Source organism: Cyprinodon variegatus, unplaced genomic scaffold, assembly GCF_000732505.1.
Source record: "Cyprinodon variegatus isolate N-32 unplaced genomic scaffold, C_variegatus-1.0 Scaffold1617, whole genome shotgun sequence".
In the NCBI taxonomy this organism is placed as follows: Eukaryota; Metazoa; Chordata; class Actinopteri; order Cyprinodontiformes; family Cyprinodontidae; genus Cyprinodon; species Cyprinodon variegatus.
The window spans coordinates 78,522-91,290 of NW_015152070.1; the positions used below are offsets into that span (position 1 = coordinate 78,522).

The 12,769-nt window shown below is 36.9% G+C and overlaps 1 protein-coding gene across 1 annotated transcript in view; it reads left to right on the forward strand.

Moving 5' to 3' along the window:
* Positions 1–127: 127 nt before the first annotated feature.
* Positions 128–12,769, forward strand: part of emp2 (epithelial membrane protein 2) — a 16,415-nt gene continuing 3,773 nt past the window's right edge. The window contains exon 1 of the mRNA XM_015404024.1: positions 128–360. The gene's annotated coding sequence lies outside the window, so the exon portion shown is untranslated. The remainder of the gene's footprint in view (positions 361–12,769) is intronic.

Consider the following 12,769-nt stretch of genomic DNA (forward strand, 5'->3'; position numbering starts at 1 on the left):
CAGGTACACACACACACACACCCACACACACACACCCCAAGTCATTTCCTAGACTCACTGAATGTAGCCTGAGTGCAGTCTAACCATCACTGGGTTTTGTCCTCACGCAGAGCCCTGGAGCCCAGCTCCAAGCAGAAACCACACCCTGCTCCAGGAGCCCTCCCACACGCGTTCTGCAGCCGGGGTCACAGAGCGCGAGACTATTGGACGTTTTTTGGCTGTTTTTTTGAGTCAGGGGGCTTTGAGGAAAGATTCCCGCTGCGTAAAGAGCTCTGAAGCTTTTTCCTTCCTCTATTCACATAGTTTGTTTTCTTTCCTGGAAAGTTCACACAAATTAACTTCCTTCACGCTCCAAACTCGGTGAGTAAACCTGAATTGGTTATATGGTTCACTGAAATATGTTGGTCTGCTGAAAAACAAATTTTTTTTTTTATTCTCAGCCTATTTAGATAAACTAGGAAGAGTTTAAAAATGTTTTGGATTTAAAAAAACACATTAAAAGGGGTATTCCATCTCTTTTGGTAAACACTATGTTCTCTGACTGCTGTGTTTTGCCTGCGGTTAGTTTTACTGAGCTGAGATGAAAGGGGCGTTGTCAATGTGTGGAAGACTGTCTGTCTTTTTTGGAAAATCTAAGCCAAAGTTTCATTTCATTGCTTAGATTAATGCAAGGAACTTGCAGGTCTCACAGCACATGAAAGTAACTTTTTTCTTTCTTTTTCTTTTTTATTAGTTACGTTACTATCGCAGTTTATATTACGGCAATTTGCAACAATAGTTTAAAGAAGTGCTGAAATAGTAGCCAACTTGAGTATAAAAAAATAAATATCAAGATACAATAACTTAAAAAGATAATGCGATAACATATTATTATATTGTGCGCTAAATTGGGTCTTTATGCAAGAATCATTTTAGTACAAATAAATCATTTAAAAATAATAATTTTTATTTTTTATTGTTTTACGTCTCAATATATAATATCGTACGTTTTTATTTTTGTATTTATTTATGGGGTAATCTATCACTGTAGCAGTCTCCATTCTACGTAGGGCGCCCTCTAGTGGATACAATTAAAATGATTCATTTTTAGCTGTGAGACACAAGGGAAGGCTTCCTCATCCTGAATCAGAAAAGACAGCATATGTAAAGCTAGATCTTGCTTTAATGTCATATTATATAATCATAGACCCCCCCACCCTCTCAAAGAAATTATAACTTTGAGAAGAAATAATAATTTTTACCTAATCAGAATACTTTGAATTTAAAGCAAATATTTGCGTTACTTTTATTTGCCAAGTTATTCAGACTCTTTTTCCTGTTTTTAAAAACATATAATAGTTTATTTTGTGTTACTTTTATAATAAAATTATCTATAATGTTTATTTATTTTTCACATAGGATTTTGAAATGGGGAAGAAATTGAGTGAACATTTAGTACAGCAGAAAACTGTTTTTATTTCATTTCACGATTGCCCATGTCATTTGTCACCATGCAGAGATTTCCAGACAGACAAATTTATTGTCTAAGTAAGAGAGTGAAACAATCAGAAACCATATTTTAGCAAGCAAGCTATCAGTTTCATGAAAAAGATGAAACCCAGAAGTAAAATGTCTACGTTTGTGGTTATAATCATTAAAGTCATAGGGAAATCTTACGTCAGCTTTTACACCTAAATTCGGCCAATGATATATCATCTGTCAATCATATTTTTTCGGTCATAGCATCTTTATTCATATGTTGCAGCTAATATATGCAACGGTTAAAATAAGAATAATTTACTTTACCACTGAGTTACATCCCAGTGTTCACAGGGATGGACGTCTGTGTCTTCAGCAGGCGTAGAGCTAACAGAACTGGCAGCGTTATGAGGCAAGGGCTCAAACATGTACGACTGTAAGCCTTCTACACCAAACCAAGCTTCTGCCTCTGAGGAGACTCATCCACGACCTCCGACACAAAACTCTCCTCCTCTTGCATGTTTCTGCTGTCCATAGCGTTCCTTGACAGTGTCATTGCTAAGTGCCACTTGGTCCCAATATAATTTCTCATTGGGAACATACTAGCACTAAGTGGCTAACTGATTAGCAACGATACTTCAGAGAAAAGCAATCAAACTTGCTTGCAAACCTTCCGCCACAACAATCCCGCCCTCTTGATAAACGACCAATGAAATACACTTTATTCACTCGTGTAAAGTTGTGCACCACTTGTGAGAATTCAGGAGAAAAGGTTGGAAAGGCTGTTTCCCTACGACTTTAAGTGCAAAGGGAAATCAAAATAAAATTGCAATATTAATATTAGTACTCAATGACGCTCCTTCCACAGGAGTCTGTCCAGATGGATACTGTCTAGAAATTGAACTACATTAATAATTTTAGGTTAAAATTGATCAGCATTAGTTAAAGTTTATTTGTGTCTTTCTGAATGAAATATGTGTTAAAGTCCAGTGAATGTGGCATAAAAATCCTTTATTGGGATAGAAGTCTGAACCCACGTCCATTCGCAGAACCTTTAAACCCTTTAGATTTCTTGGCAGCTGAAAGCCAACCTAAAGCTTAGCTTACACCATAGATGGTTTTGTTGGATTTCGGTCTAGAGCAGTGCTCTTAATTCCTGGTCCCCACCACCCACTATCATGAGGTTTTAGACGTGTCTAAATTAAATGTTTAAATGAACTCCACCGGGTTACAGATGCTTGTTAATTGGCCAATTATTTAACTGAGTTGTGTGAAGGCAGGGAACACCCCAAAACTGTAGTACAGTTGGTCCTTAGGACCAGAATTGTATAACCCTATTCTAGAAACTGTTGAGGCAATACATCACATTTAAGTGTTTTTTTTCTTTAGCCATTGCTTGCTCTTCCTTTGCCCCATATTTTGTATATCTACTGTACTGTTGGACTAGTCCTCAACTTGTATTCTGTGTCAGAGGTGCAAGGATCTACAAGATAACACAACTCCCTTTCATTGGGGCATGAAGGAAAAGGGGAGCAAACTATAATATCTGCCACCCATGCTTCACTGTGTAGATGGAATATGTGGATCATAGTTTTTTTTTTTTAGCCTTTTCTGCTGAGCTTTCTCTGAATTGTTTCAAAATTTGGGTAATTTTGCTCTATGTTTGGTGTTCCTGTTGGAACATCTAGTTGTGTAGTTATGGGCGTATCATCCATTAGAAGAGTCACTGTGTTTTTCTTCCATCTCTGCATAATCGCTCAAATACTTATTATATAAGCCACCAAGCTTCCCACTGATCTTCTTCCAAACATCCACTGGCATCGTTTTGCCGTCATTCATGGTGGTTGGAGATGCTGGTATGTGAGCAGATCTGACAGGAGAGCTCTATGGCATCTGATGAATCAGACAGTAAACAGCAAAGTATGTAAACAGTTATAGGTGGTGCTTACAGATATATTGCCACTAAACATGTGCAGTGTTTAGGAGGAGAAGAAGAAGAAAAGCAGACAACAGGGCAAAACTAAACAGGTGGGGATGGAGATGGGAGTAGAGATCTTCTTCCTGTTTCACTCTGCCATTTGGAAGTCATTACTCAGGGCTGTCTTATAAGGAATGTTTAAAAAAAACAACACACACAGGTATGATAAAGTCTGGTTGGTGATAAATATGAAGAAATTCCTGTGTCAGAGGGAGATAAACACAGGAGGGAAACATGCATGTGCATTTGTGAGTCAATGTATTGTTTATTAGGGACCTTTGCAGAAATCTAGACATCAATGGCTTCCATATTCTGATATTTGCAGATATCTACTGAGTAAAATACTTTCAAGCTGCATTATTATTATTTCTTTTTTTTACAGAGGCACCATTTAGGGTTGCAAAAAAATACAGAATTTAGCTTGAGTTATATTTTAGCTGATATAAATTGTAGATTTTTAGATGCAGAGATGTCCTTTTCCTCTTTACTTAATACCTATACATCAAATATTAGCTTTAGAACAAGCAACTTCCCTTATTCTTGCATAATAATAAAACACATTTTAGGTCTGGTTACGTCCCTTAAACTGATTTATAAAATGTTTCAAGTTTAATGTCGTTAATATAGAATGAGATAAATAAAAATAAATAAATAAATAAATAATAGTCTTTGCTCTTTGAAATGCTTTATTCACTTTTCATCATCTGAGAGCTCACCTTATTTTCTCCATTATCATCTGTCACCTGCATAATTCAAGAAGCTGAAGCCTAAATGTCGGCTGTGTTGTTAGTAGTTTGAACAATAAATATTAAGATGAAAAAGAGCATTTGTACCTACTGGAAATAAACCTAAAGGGGCTATAGTTGAAGTTGGCAGCACGTCCAGACTAAGAAAATAAAAACACTAAATTCCTTCTTTTTCTTTTGTCTTTCCATAACCGCATTCTGGCTTTCCGTTTTTACTATCTTTTTTTATTAGATACTTTAAAAATCTCAATCTTCTAACGACAAAATAACAATAATTTGTGGTTCTGCTTTGGACTCTTGCCCACTTTTTACACATCTTACACTAAAATTTAGATTTAAAGAAGTCTGCACCTCTTGTTTTAGAGTAATTGCACTAATCAAGTCTGGATAAAGATAGAAAGGAATATTTTCCAGGCCTGTAGCGCAAAATAAAATTTAATATATTTAGGTTCACTGTTCCCCATTTCAGTTTCTGTACATACATTTCTAATCAACTGTTGTATTCACACTTAAAATAGGCTAAAAGGACTGAGAATGCTGGAACCTGTTGTTGGTAAAAAACATGGAATTTTGATATAATTTTGAATATTGGGCAGTCTTATATTTCATAGAAATAAAAAATAAAAGTTTTTCTCTTTATTTGGTACAATCAAGTTAATGTATTAAATAAAATATGATCTAGAAAAGGGACATGTGCTGTTGTCACATCGTCTGCTTTGGAAAGTGTCTGTTTTTTCCACTGGGATGCAGAAAATATTTTAGTTTGACTAGAGTGCACATGTTTGGCTGGTCATCCCTAAAAATGCTTTCCAAAGTGTTTACAGGTACACCTTTGCAGCGTCTTGGGTGTGTCACATTCATAATGTGTCTACGTGTTTTCCTGTGTGTCTTTTTGTGTTCTTCGTAAACAAATCTGTGTTTGTTTATCAGATTTGAAGAGGTGATGGGATGTGTCTTTTGTGTTTTATCTAAAGATAACCTCCAGCAGGGCTAATCTTGTAAGAACTCAATGCTGCTACTGGTTTTTCCTGAAAACTCCTGAAATTGAAAGCATGAATTACAGGAAATGTGTGTAAAGTATCAGTACCCAACTTTGCTTTTTCTTTGAACCTCGAACATTTTTGATTTGAACCAGCTCTGTGTCGCATTGAGGCAAAAAAACACCCCAATTTTAAATGAAGGGGCTAGAGCTGAGTCCAAGTGACTAAGACTGATTGATTTTACCTGACTCCAAAGCTCAAACGTCCAATTACAGAGCAGATAAACAAATTCTGCTCAGCTGGTAAATAGCAAAGCAGCTCAATTATCTCAGGAGCTTGTATGAAACAGAGACTGTGGTTCAGCAGAGGCCACAGATTACAGCGTACCGACACATTCTTGTGGTCCAAGCTCACTGACTCGCTCTCTTGGATGTTGTAGTTGCTGACTGTAACTCCTCTATTGTTTATGTTAAAGCCTTCAGAGTTTTGAACGTTGACACGTTGCTACTCAAATAACTAAAGTCTTTCTATCTTGGGCATTGGTGGGGTGAGCATATAATCTTACTTTAATCTTAAACATATAATCTTAAATATTATCAAAGATGCAGAGATTCGTTTAAAAAAATATAGATAACTTAAATTTATGAAGAAGTCAAAGAATAAATCTCATAAATGGCTAAATTATAATTTGATCTGCCCTCTTTATTGCTTAGGTCATGCTATGAAACAAGCAAAAAAACGTCATTAATGAGGAGCGAAAAAGAGCCATTTATGCAATTCATGCTCTGGTGACTGCAACTGTTTGAACGTTTGCCAAATTATAAAAGAACTGCAGGCTAATCCAGCTGTCAATGTCCTCCAAATATGTAGATCTACTACAGAATCATATTTTCTGGTTACTTTACTTTGAAGCTGAATTAATTGAGCGACATATTCCTATACGAGGATAAAGCTATGTGTTTTAAATTTTGCAGTGATCTACCCTTTTCTCTGAAAATAGAACCATTTTCTGGCGAAATATAGGGTCCAATTGAGAAACTTGCAAAGATTTCTTAGTCGAACAAGGGCTGTGTTTAGCTGCATATTAGGAAAACATGTGATGTGCAACAATGTTGGTGAATGTTACAGTGAAGCTAAGCCTTGTATTTCACAAATATTCAAATAATTCATGCAAATTTCTATTGCAAAACCGACTGTAATAAGTGAGTAGTCTATCTACATTTGGGGGGAGGATAAAATATTTCCATCTCAACAGTGTCATTGTGAAGAATTTAATGAGTTTCCCAGAACAACTTAAGATCTTTTGCAGCTTCAAAGTGTGGGAAAAGCTCTGGATAAGGTCAAGACTTGATTTCCAAAGGGAGACGCTTTTTAGTCTGATTATGGACAAAAGGAAGGAGTATGAGATATTAAAATAACTATGACTATTAAACCCCATCCATGCTCTGAATGGACAACTTCAGTTCAGTTCAAAATGTCCTCCGAGGTAATTTAATAAAAAAAAAAAAAAAAAAAAATATATATATATATATATATATATATATATATATATACCTATAGGAAAATATTTGAACTCTAACATAAGGTTTAAAAGGGATTAACCTAAGGTAGTTACCCTTTAGACCAATTATTGACGGCCTTTAATGATCATTTATCAATTATTTACTGCTCATTTTGTTCTACATTATTTATTACTGCTTTATTAAGTCTTAAAGTTAAACACTTAACATGTTCAGTTGATTTAAATATTATTAATGTGAAAGCACACTGGCTTAAAAAACAGGAACATAGCTAAACTGATATGTTGCTATTAAGCCTCCTTTTGTTCTATAATGGAAGTTTTTTCAGAGAACAAGCTGTTCAGATAGTGAAAGATGGTCTTGGTGTCCTTCTATTTCAGTGTCCCCTTTTCCAAAGCAGAAGTGAGAGAAACAGACAGAGAAAAGAAGAGTGGGACAGTGAGAGAGACGGGGGAGTGAGACTCGGCAGCCCAGTTAAGTCTGTGGCTTTGTGTTTTATGAAAGGAGTAAAAAAAAAAAAAAAGCGACATTAAAAGTCAGCATTTTCCATCAGGCAAGGGAATCAGCCCACATGCTCAAACACACACACAGAAGCTTTTACTCAAACACTGAGTACCCCAGTCTCCTATTATAAGGCTGAGTGGAGAAGAGGAATGGCTGCATGTGAGCCTGCTTGTTGTTGTATGTGTTTTCAGGAAAGATTGTTGGAGTTTATCTGCCTCTGTGGTTCTTTAAATTTGGTTCCACAAAGCCTGAAGTCAGAGTTTCCAGGCGTCAAATACAGTGGACAATTCCTCATGTTAAAGTGAGTCACATTATAAAACCCTGTGTAATGTTTGTAGGTCTTATAAATCAAAAACAAGATATAAATCCTCCTTTTATTAGCTCCAAAAAGATTACATAATCTTACAGGGAAAAAACCTTAGTCTGCAAAATTGTGCTTGTCAAATCCAATGCTGGTTAAGCTTATTTCATGACTATTGCGTATCTCTGACCTTTGGTTCAGTAGTAATGAGTGTCATTCTTGGCAGTGAGATGTCAGGGTTCTCAAGATATTCAGAGAAAGTGTTGAACTCCTTAAAAAAAGAAAAGATTTTGATAACTTTTTAAAATAAAAATTTGCATTAGAGCTCAGAAAACAAAAAACTATTGTCTTGTAATTTTACATACTTTTTTTTGTAAATTATCTTATTCAGTTTTTTTTTTAGTTTGACCTGGTCTTACTTTTTACAGGAGACAGGTTCAAGCTGATGGCTAACAATTAGTAGTTGTTTTTTTTTATTTTCCAGAAATAGTTTAAAGCTTTCCTAAATCACAAAATGTGGTTTTATTTTTGTCTTTTTTTACTTTAATGGCTGTTGAATGATCAGGTTCAACTGTCCCAATTGTTATAAATCTTGAAATAAAGATAATCAACTGCAATTTTAACTCCATAAACTTTGACACAGCCATTTGCTTTAGTCCTTAGTTATTGACTGTAAAACAACATTAGCCAGACATGGTGTGGGCTCTTTAAACTGTAATTAAACTTTTAGGTAAGCAATTCGTAAATGACTTTGCTTTGGTTTTTGCCTGTTTACCCTAAGATTACACCCTAGATGGTAAACCATATTGAAAGCTTATCATTTTTGTGGTGCTCATTGCCGATTTAAAAACCCCAGAAAAAACCCTTTCAATTTATGAAACATTTTGCATTTGTTAGCAGTTTCTAATATAGAAACTGCAAAACAAAACGGATGCCTTCAGCTTTAGGAGACCTTACTGTGCTGTAGATCATAGCTTGAGCCAAAAGGTAACATGGATTGGGAAAAACACCTAAACCAGGCTTAAGTCACAGTGATTCCTTTGAAAAAATGAAATAAAATATTTTCCTTGATTGAAATAAAGAAAAAGATGTTAAGGTTTTTTGTAGTTGTAGTTGTCCTGTGTATTTTATCTGCATAGAAACATAATCTGATTTTCTGCTTATCACAGATACACTTTGATCATTGTAGCAGACCTCATAAGCCGAAGTTGTTGCTTCAGTTAAAATGAAAATGTTGGAGTCGAGAAGGGCCCTCTCTGAAAGCCAAACTATGCCACTGTTTAACTGAGGTGAAATATTTCTGTATTAAACATAGGTCTATAAAAACTACGTTTAATGAGAAGTAATTGTGTGCTTCGCTTGCAGTCACCGAAGAGAAAAGTTGTCATTCTTCATCAAGGTTTTAATGTGGTAGAATATCTCATATGGTGAAGTCTGGTGTGTGAGAAGTGTCTACATATATTAGTATGTAGTTTATCTTTATAATATACTAAAATAACCAAGTTTTTAAATTTCTGTTGTTTTTGAGATCTTCTGGGAAAACTCTGCATATTTTAAATTCAAATAGCTCTATTACATCATCGACTTCTGCAGAATCTTCGTTATAAGGGATTCATTTAAATTAGTGTACAGAACCAGTGAAGCATTTATTCCAACTCTAAGAGCTCCCCAGCATACCTGAATGAAATGAACTGCTGCCTTTCAGACCTCTGCTGAACTTGACGACTCATTGAGTAGGTAAATTAGCCGTTTGATTGTTGTTGGAGAAGCAGTTGTATAAACTTTGAGGCCAGTGGCTCTTCAGGTCTAGGGTTGAAGAACTAAGATGGAAGAAAGTAGCCATAAAGCCGTAGGGAAGTCATATTTGAATGTCAAATCACTCTAGCTTAAACATGTATATAAATGTACTTTTTATCAGACTATATTGTCCCAAAATTTAGAAAATTTCTATTAAAGAAAAATCATGTCTTAAAATCTGTGTTTTTTTCCCCCCGTTATCTTAATCAGGCCAGTTAGTTATACATCAGCTTGAACACCTACATTCAGCCAATCATATATCAACGGTCATCTGTCAATCAATTTTTTTCGGTCATAGCATCTTAATTCATTTGTCGCAACTAATATACGCAACGGTTGAAATAAGAATCAATTACTTAACCATTGAGTTTCGTCCCAGTGTTTACAGGGATGGACGTCTGTGGCTTCGGCAGGTGCAGAGCTAACAGAACTGGCAGCGTTGCGAGGCAAGGGCTCAAACATGTACGGCTGTAAGCCTTCTACACCAAACAAAGCTTCTACCGCCCTGGCGTCCTCTTCTACAACCTCGTCCCCACTTTCCTTCTCCAAATAAAAAACATGTATGACGGAGGAGACCCCTCTACAACCTCCAACACAAAACTCTCCTCCTCTTGCATGTTTCTGCTGTCCATAGCATTCCTTGACAGTGTCGTTGCTAAGAGCTACTTGGTCCCAATGTAATTTCCCATTGGGAACCTTCTAGCACTGGTTAGCAAGATGCTTCCGACAAACCGGCAATCACCAAACTTACTTGCGAACCTTTCACCACAACAATCCCGCCCCCTTGATAGTCGACCAATCCCATTCACTTTATTCACTCGTGTAAAGTCGGGCAGCACTCAGAAAAATTCGGAAATGCAACGGTTGGAACAGCCGTTTCCTTGCGACTTCAAAGGTGAACTCTGGGCACCACAACAAAATAGTATTCACTTTATATTCATGACAGTACCATAGTTTTTAACATGATTCTGTTTTATTGGTTCTACTTGAAAATGAGAGGTAATGCTTAGACTTAGACAAACTTTACTGTTGTTTTATATAAAGCTTTTTCAACAGTAAATGAGCGGCTTAGCAGTGAAATGAACATTTCCATTTATAAAGTGCTTAGTGATCAAAATGTAAACAATGTAGCCATGTAGTGCAAGTATGATGTTTACAGTGTGTTGCAGAGTCTCGATTTGTGACTTGATTGGAGTTTCAAAAGGTCAGCAATCTGATGGCAGCGGTGAAAAGAATGTTGTAAAATCTGCTGGTCGTTAATCAAATGCTGCAATGCCTCTTCCCAGAGGGAAGCAGAGAGAACAGTCAATGGTGGGGGTGTGAGGGGTCATTGATGATGTAACAGGCTCAGGACACACAGCTCTGAGATGAAATGTTTTTAATGGAGGGAAGAGGAGCCCCGATGATCCTCTGCTGTTCTCACCACTCTTCTCATGTTCTTCCAGTCTGAGGCGCTGCAGCCTCCACACCACACAGTGAGACAGCTGGTCACAACGCTCTCTATACTGCTGCTGTAGAAGGTTCTGAGGATGGGCGGGGGCAGGTGGGCTCTCCTCATCCTCCGCAGGAAGTACTCCTGCATGTGTGCCCTTTTGACCAGTAAGGTGGTGTTAACAGTCCAGGTGAGGCTGTCTGTAATGTGCACCCCCAGGAATTTGGTGCTGCTGACCACCTCTACAGTAGAGCTGTTGATGAGTGCAGGGTGGTTGCAGGAGTAATGCAGTTTTGGACTGGTCATTTCTTTGATTTCTATAAATAAAACTTGATATTCAAAGACGGAGATGGGCATAACGAGGGAATGGCATTCCTAATATTTACATAACAATGTTGTGTGATTTACATGTGATTAAGTTGTAAAATATTCCAAACAGCTTTTTACTTTAATTCTACATTTCCTGTTAAACAAACAAAAAATCTTTTTAACACATTTGTTTCACTAATTTCACGATTAGATTAGAACCGGATCAGAGACAGTTCACCCCTTAGCTTGTCTGATTTCTCTGGGGGCTGCATGGTGGCACAGTTGGTAGCACTGTTGCCTTGCACCAGGAAGGCCCTAGTTCCAAATCCCATCTTGGGCTCTTCTTGTATGGATTATGCATGTGTCCAACAGGTCTTGGAACTCATATCTGCAGTTTGTCCTTTGTCCTCTGACCTTTTCAGGGTGTACCCTTCCCCAGCGTGCGTCTTCCTTTACTTTAATGCATATGGTATCACGGGGAGATGACCCCCCCTCGCTTGAGGCTGCTATGAATAGGGAGAGAATTTTACATGCTTAGCTCTACTGCCATTTTTCCACTCCACAAGTTTAAACAATCTCCTGCTTATTGGTTGGTTAGAGGTCAGCAGAAAGAGGGGATGTACCACGCTTGAAAAAGCTGCCAGTTGACAATGAACTAAGGAAAACATTTCAATGAATAAAGATATGGACATCTGAGGAGCTCTCACTTGTTAAATACGTATTCCATCCTGTCTTGTATTGTCTGTTTATGAATTATTTGTACACCCAAAACAATCCATTACTTTCCCATAAATTGCAGGTTATAATTTACGCCCTGATCAGATGACCCACTTGGGATGCTTCCCCACTTCCTATTTTCAGTATAAATGCCGTCGTCCACCCTCGCCTCATACAGGGAGGTCCAACTCCATGCCACATCCCACAGCCACATGCTTGGCTTCCACACACAAACGATGGATGGCTTCCTGTTGGTGGCGAGAGGTTGTTTTTATTGTAACTCCATATGGGCAGACGAGACTAATTCCACTACTGTCTGGCCTTCAGTTTTTGAGGCTGTGTCTGAATGAACACGCATGTTTCTTTAAACGTTTGGCTCTCAGCCTCTGGAGCTTCAGTGGTATTTGGGTCAGATTGTCTTTTCATAGTCTCTGAATTAAAAGTTTGATTTGTAACACAATGTATGGAAAGCAGATGATATTTTTTATTTACTTTTTTAGAAGATTTTTATTTAGTCTTTTCTCTTTATTTATTTTACCAACAACTTTGTAGTTCTTGGTTTTTTTATTGCAAGTATTGACTATTAACCTATATAACTACTACTTTACTAGTCTGGCCTTTATATGAGAATGGCAAGAAGAAAGCTCTTGTTGAAAGAGAGCTGTAAATATTCTCATTTGACTTTAACAACAACGATGCAGAAGACTCTGCAAAGAAGAAAGCACATTTTTCTAGCTCTATGTCAAATAATAGCTGCTCATTACCCTAAGTACTCCATAATGGTGGCAGCATCATGGTCTGGGGGTGCTTTTCTTCAAATATAGGATAGCTGGTGAGAGTGGAAGGGAAGAACGATTAAGCTAAATTTAGGTAATTTGTGTCTAAATGGCTAAAAGTTGTTCATCTTTGTCACATTGCAAAAACTTTCTAGAAATAAGTCAACACTTCTTAAATTAAGTGTATTTACCCTTTTTTTGAGGTAAATAAGATGTTTTGACCATGTCATGATTATTTTTCCTCTTTAAAT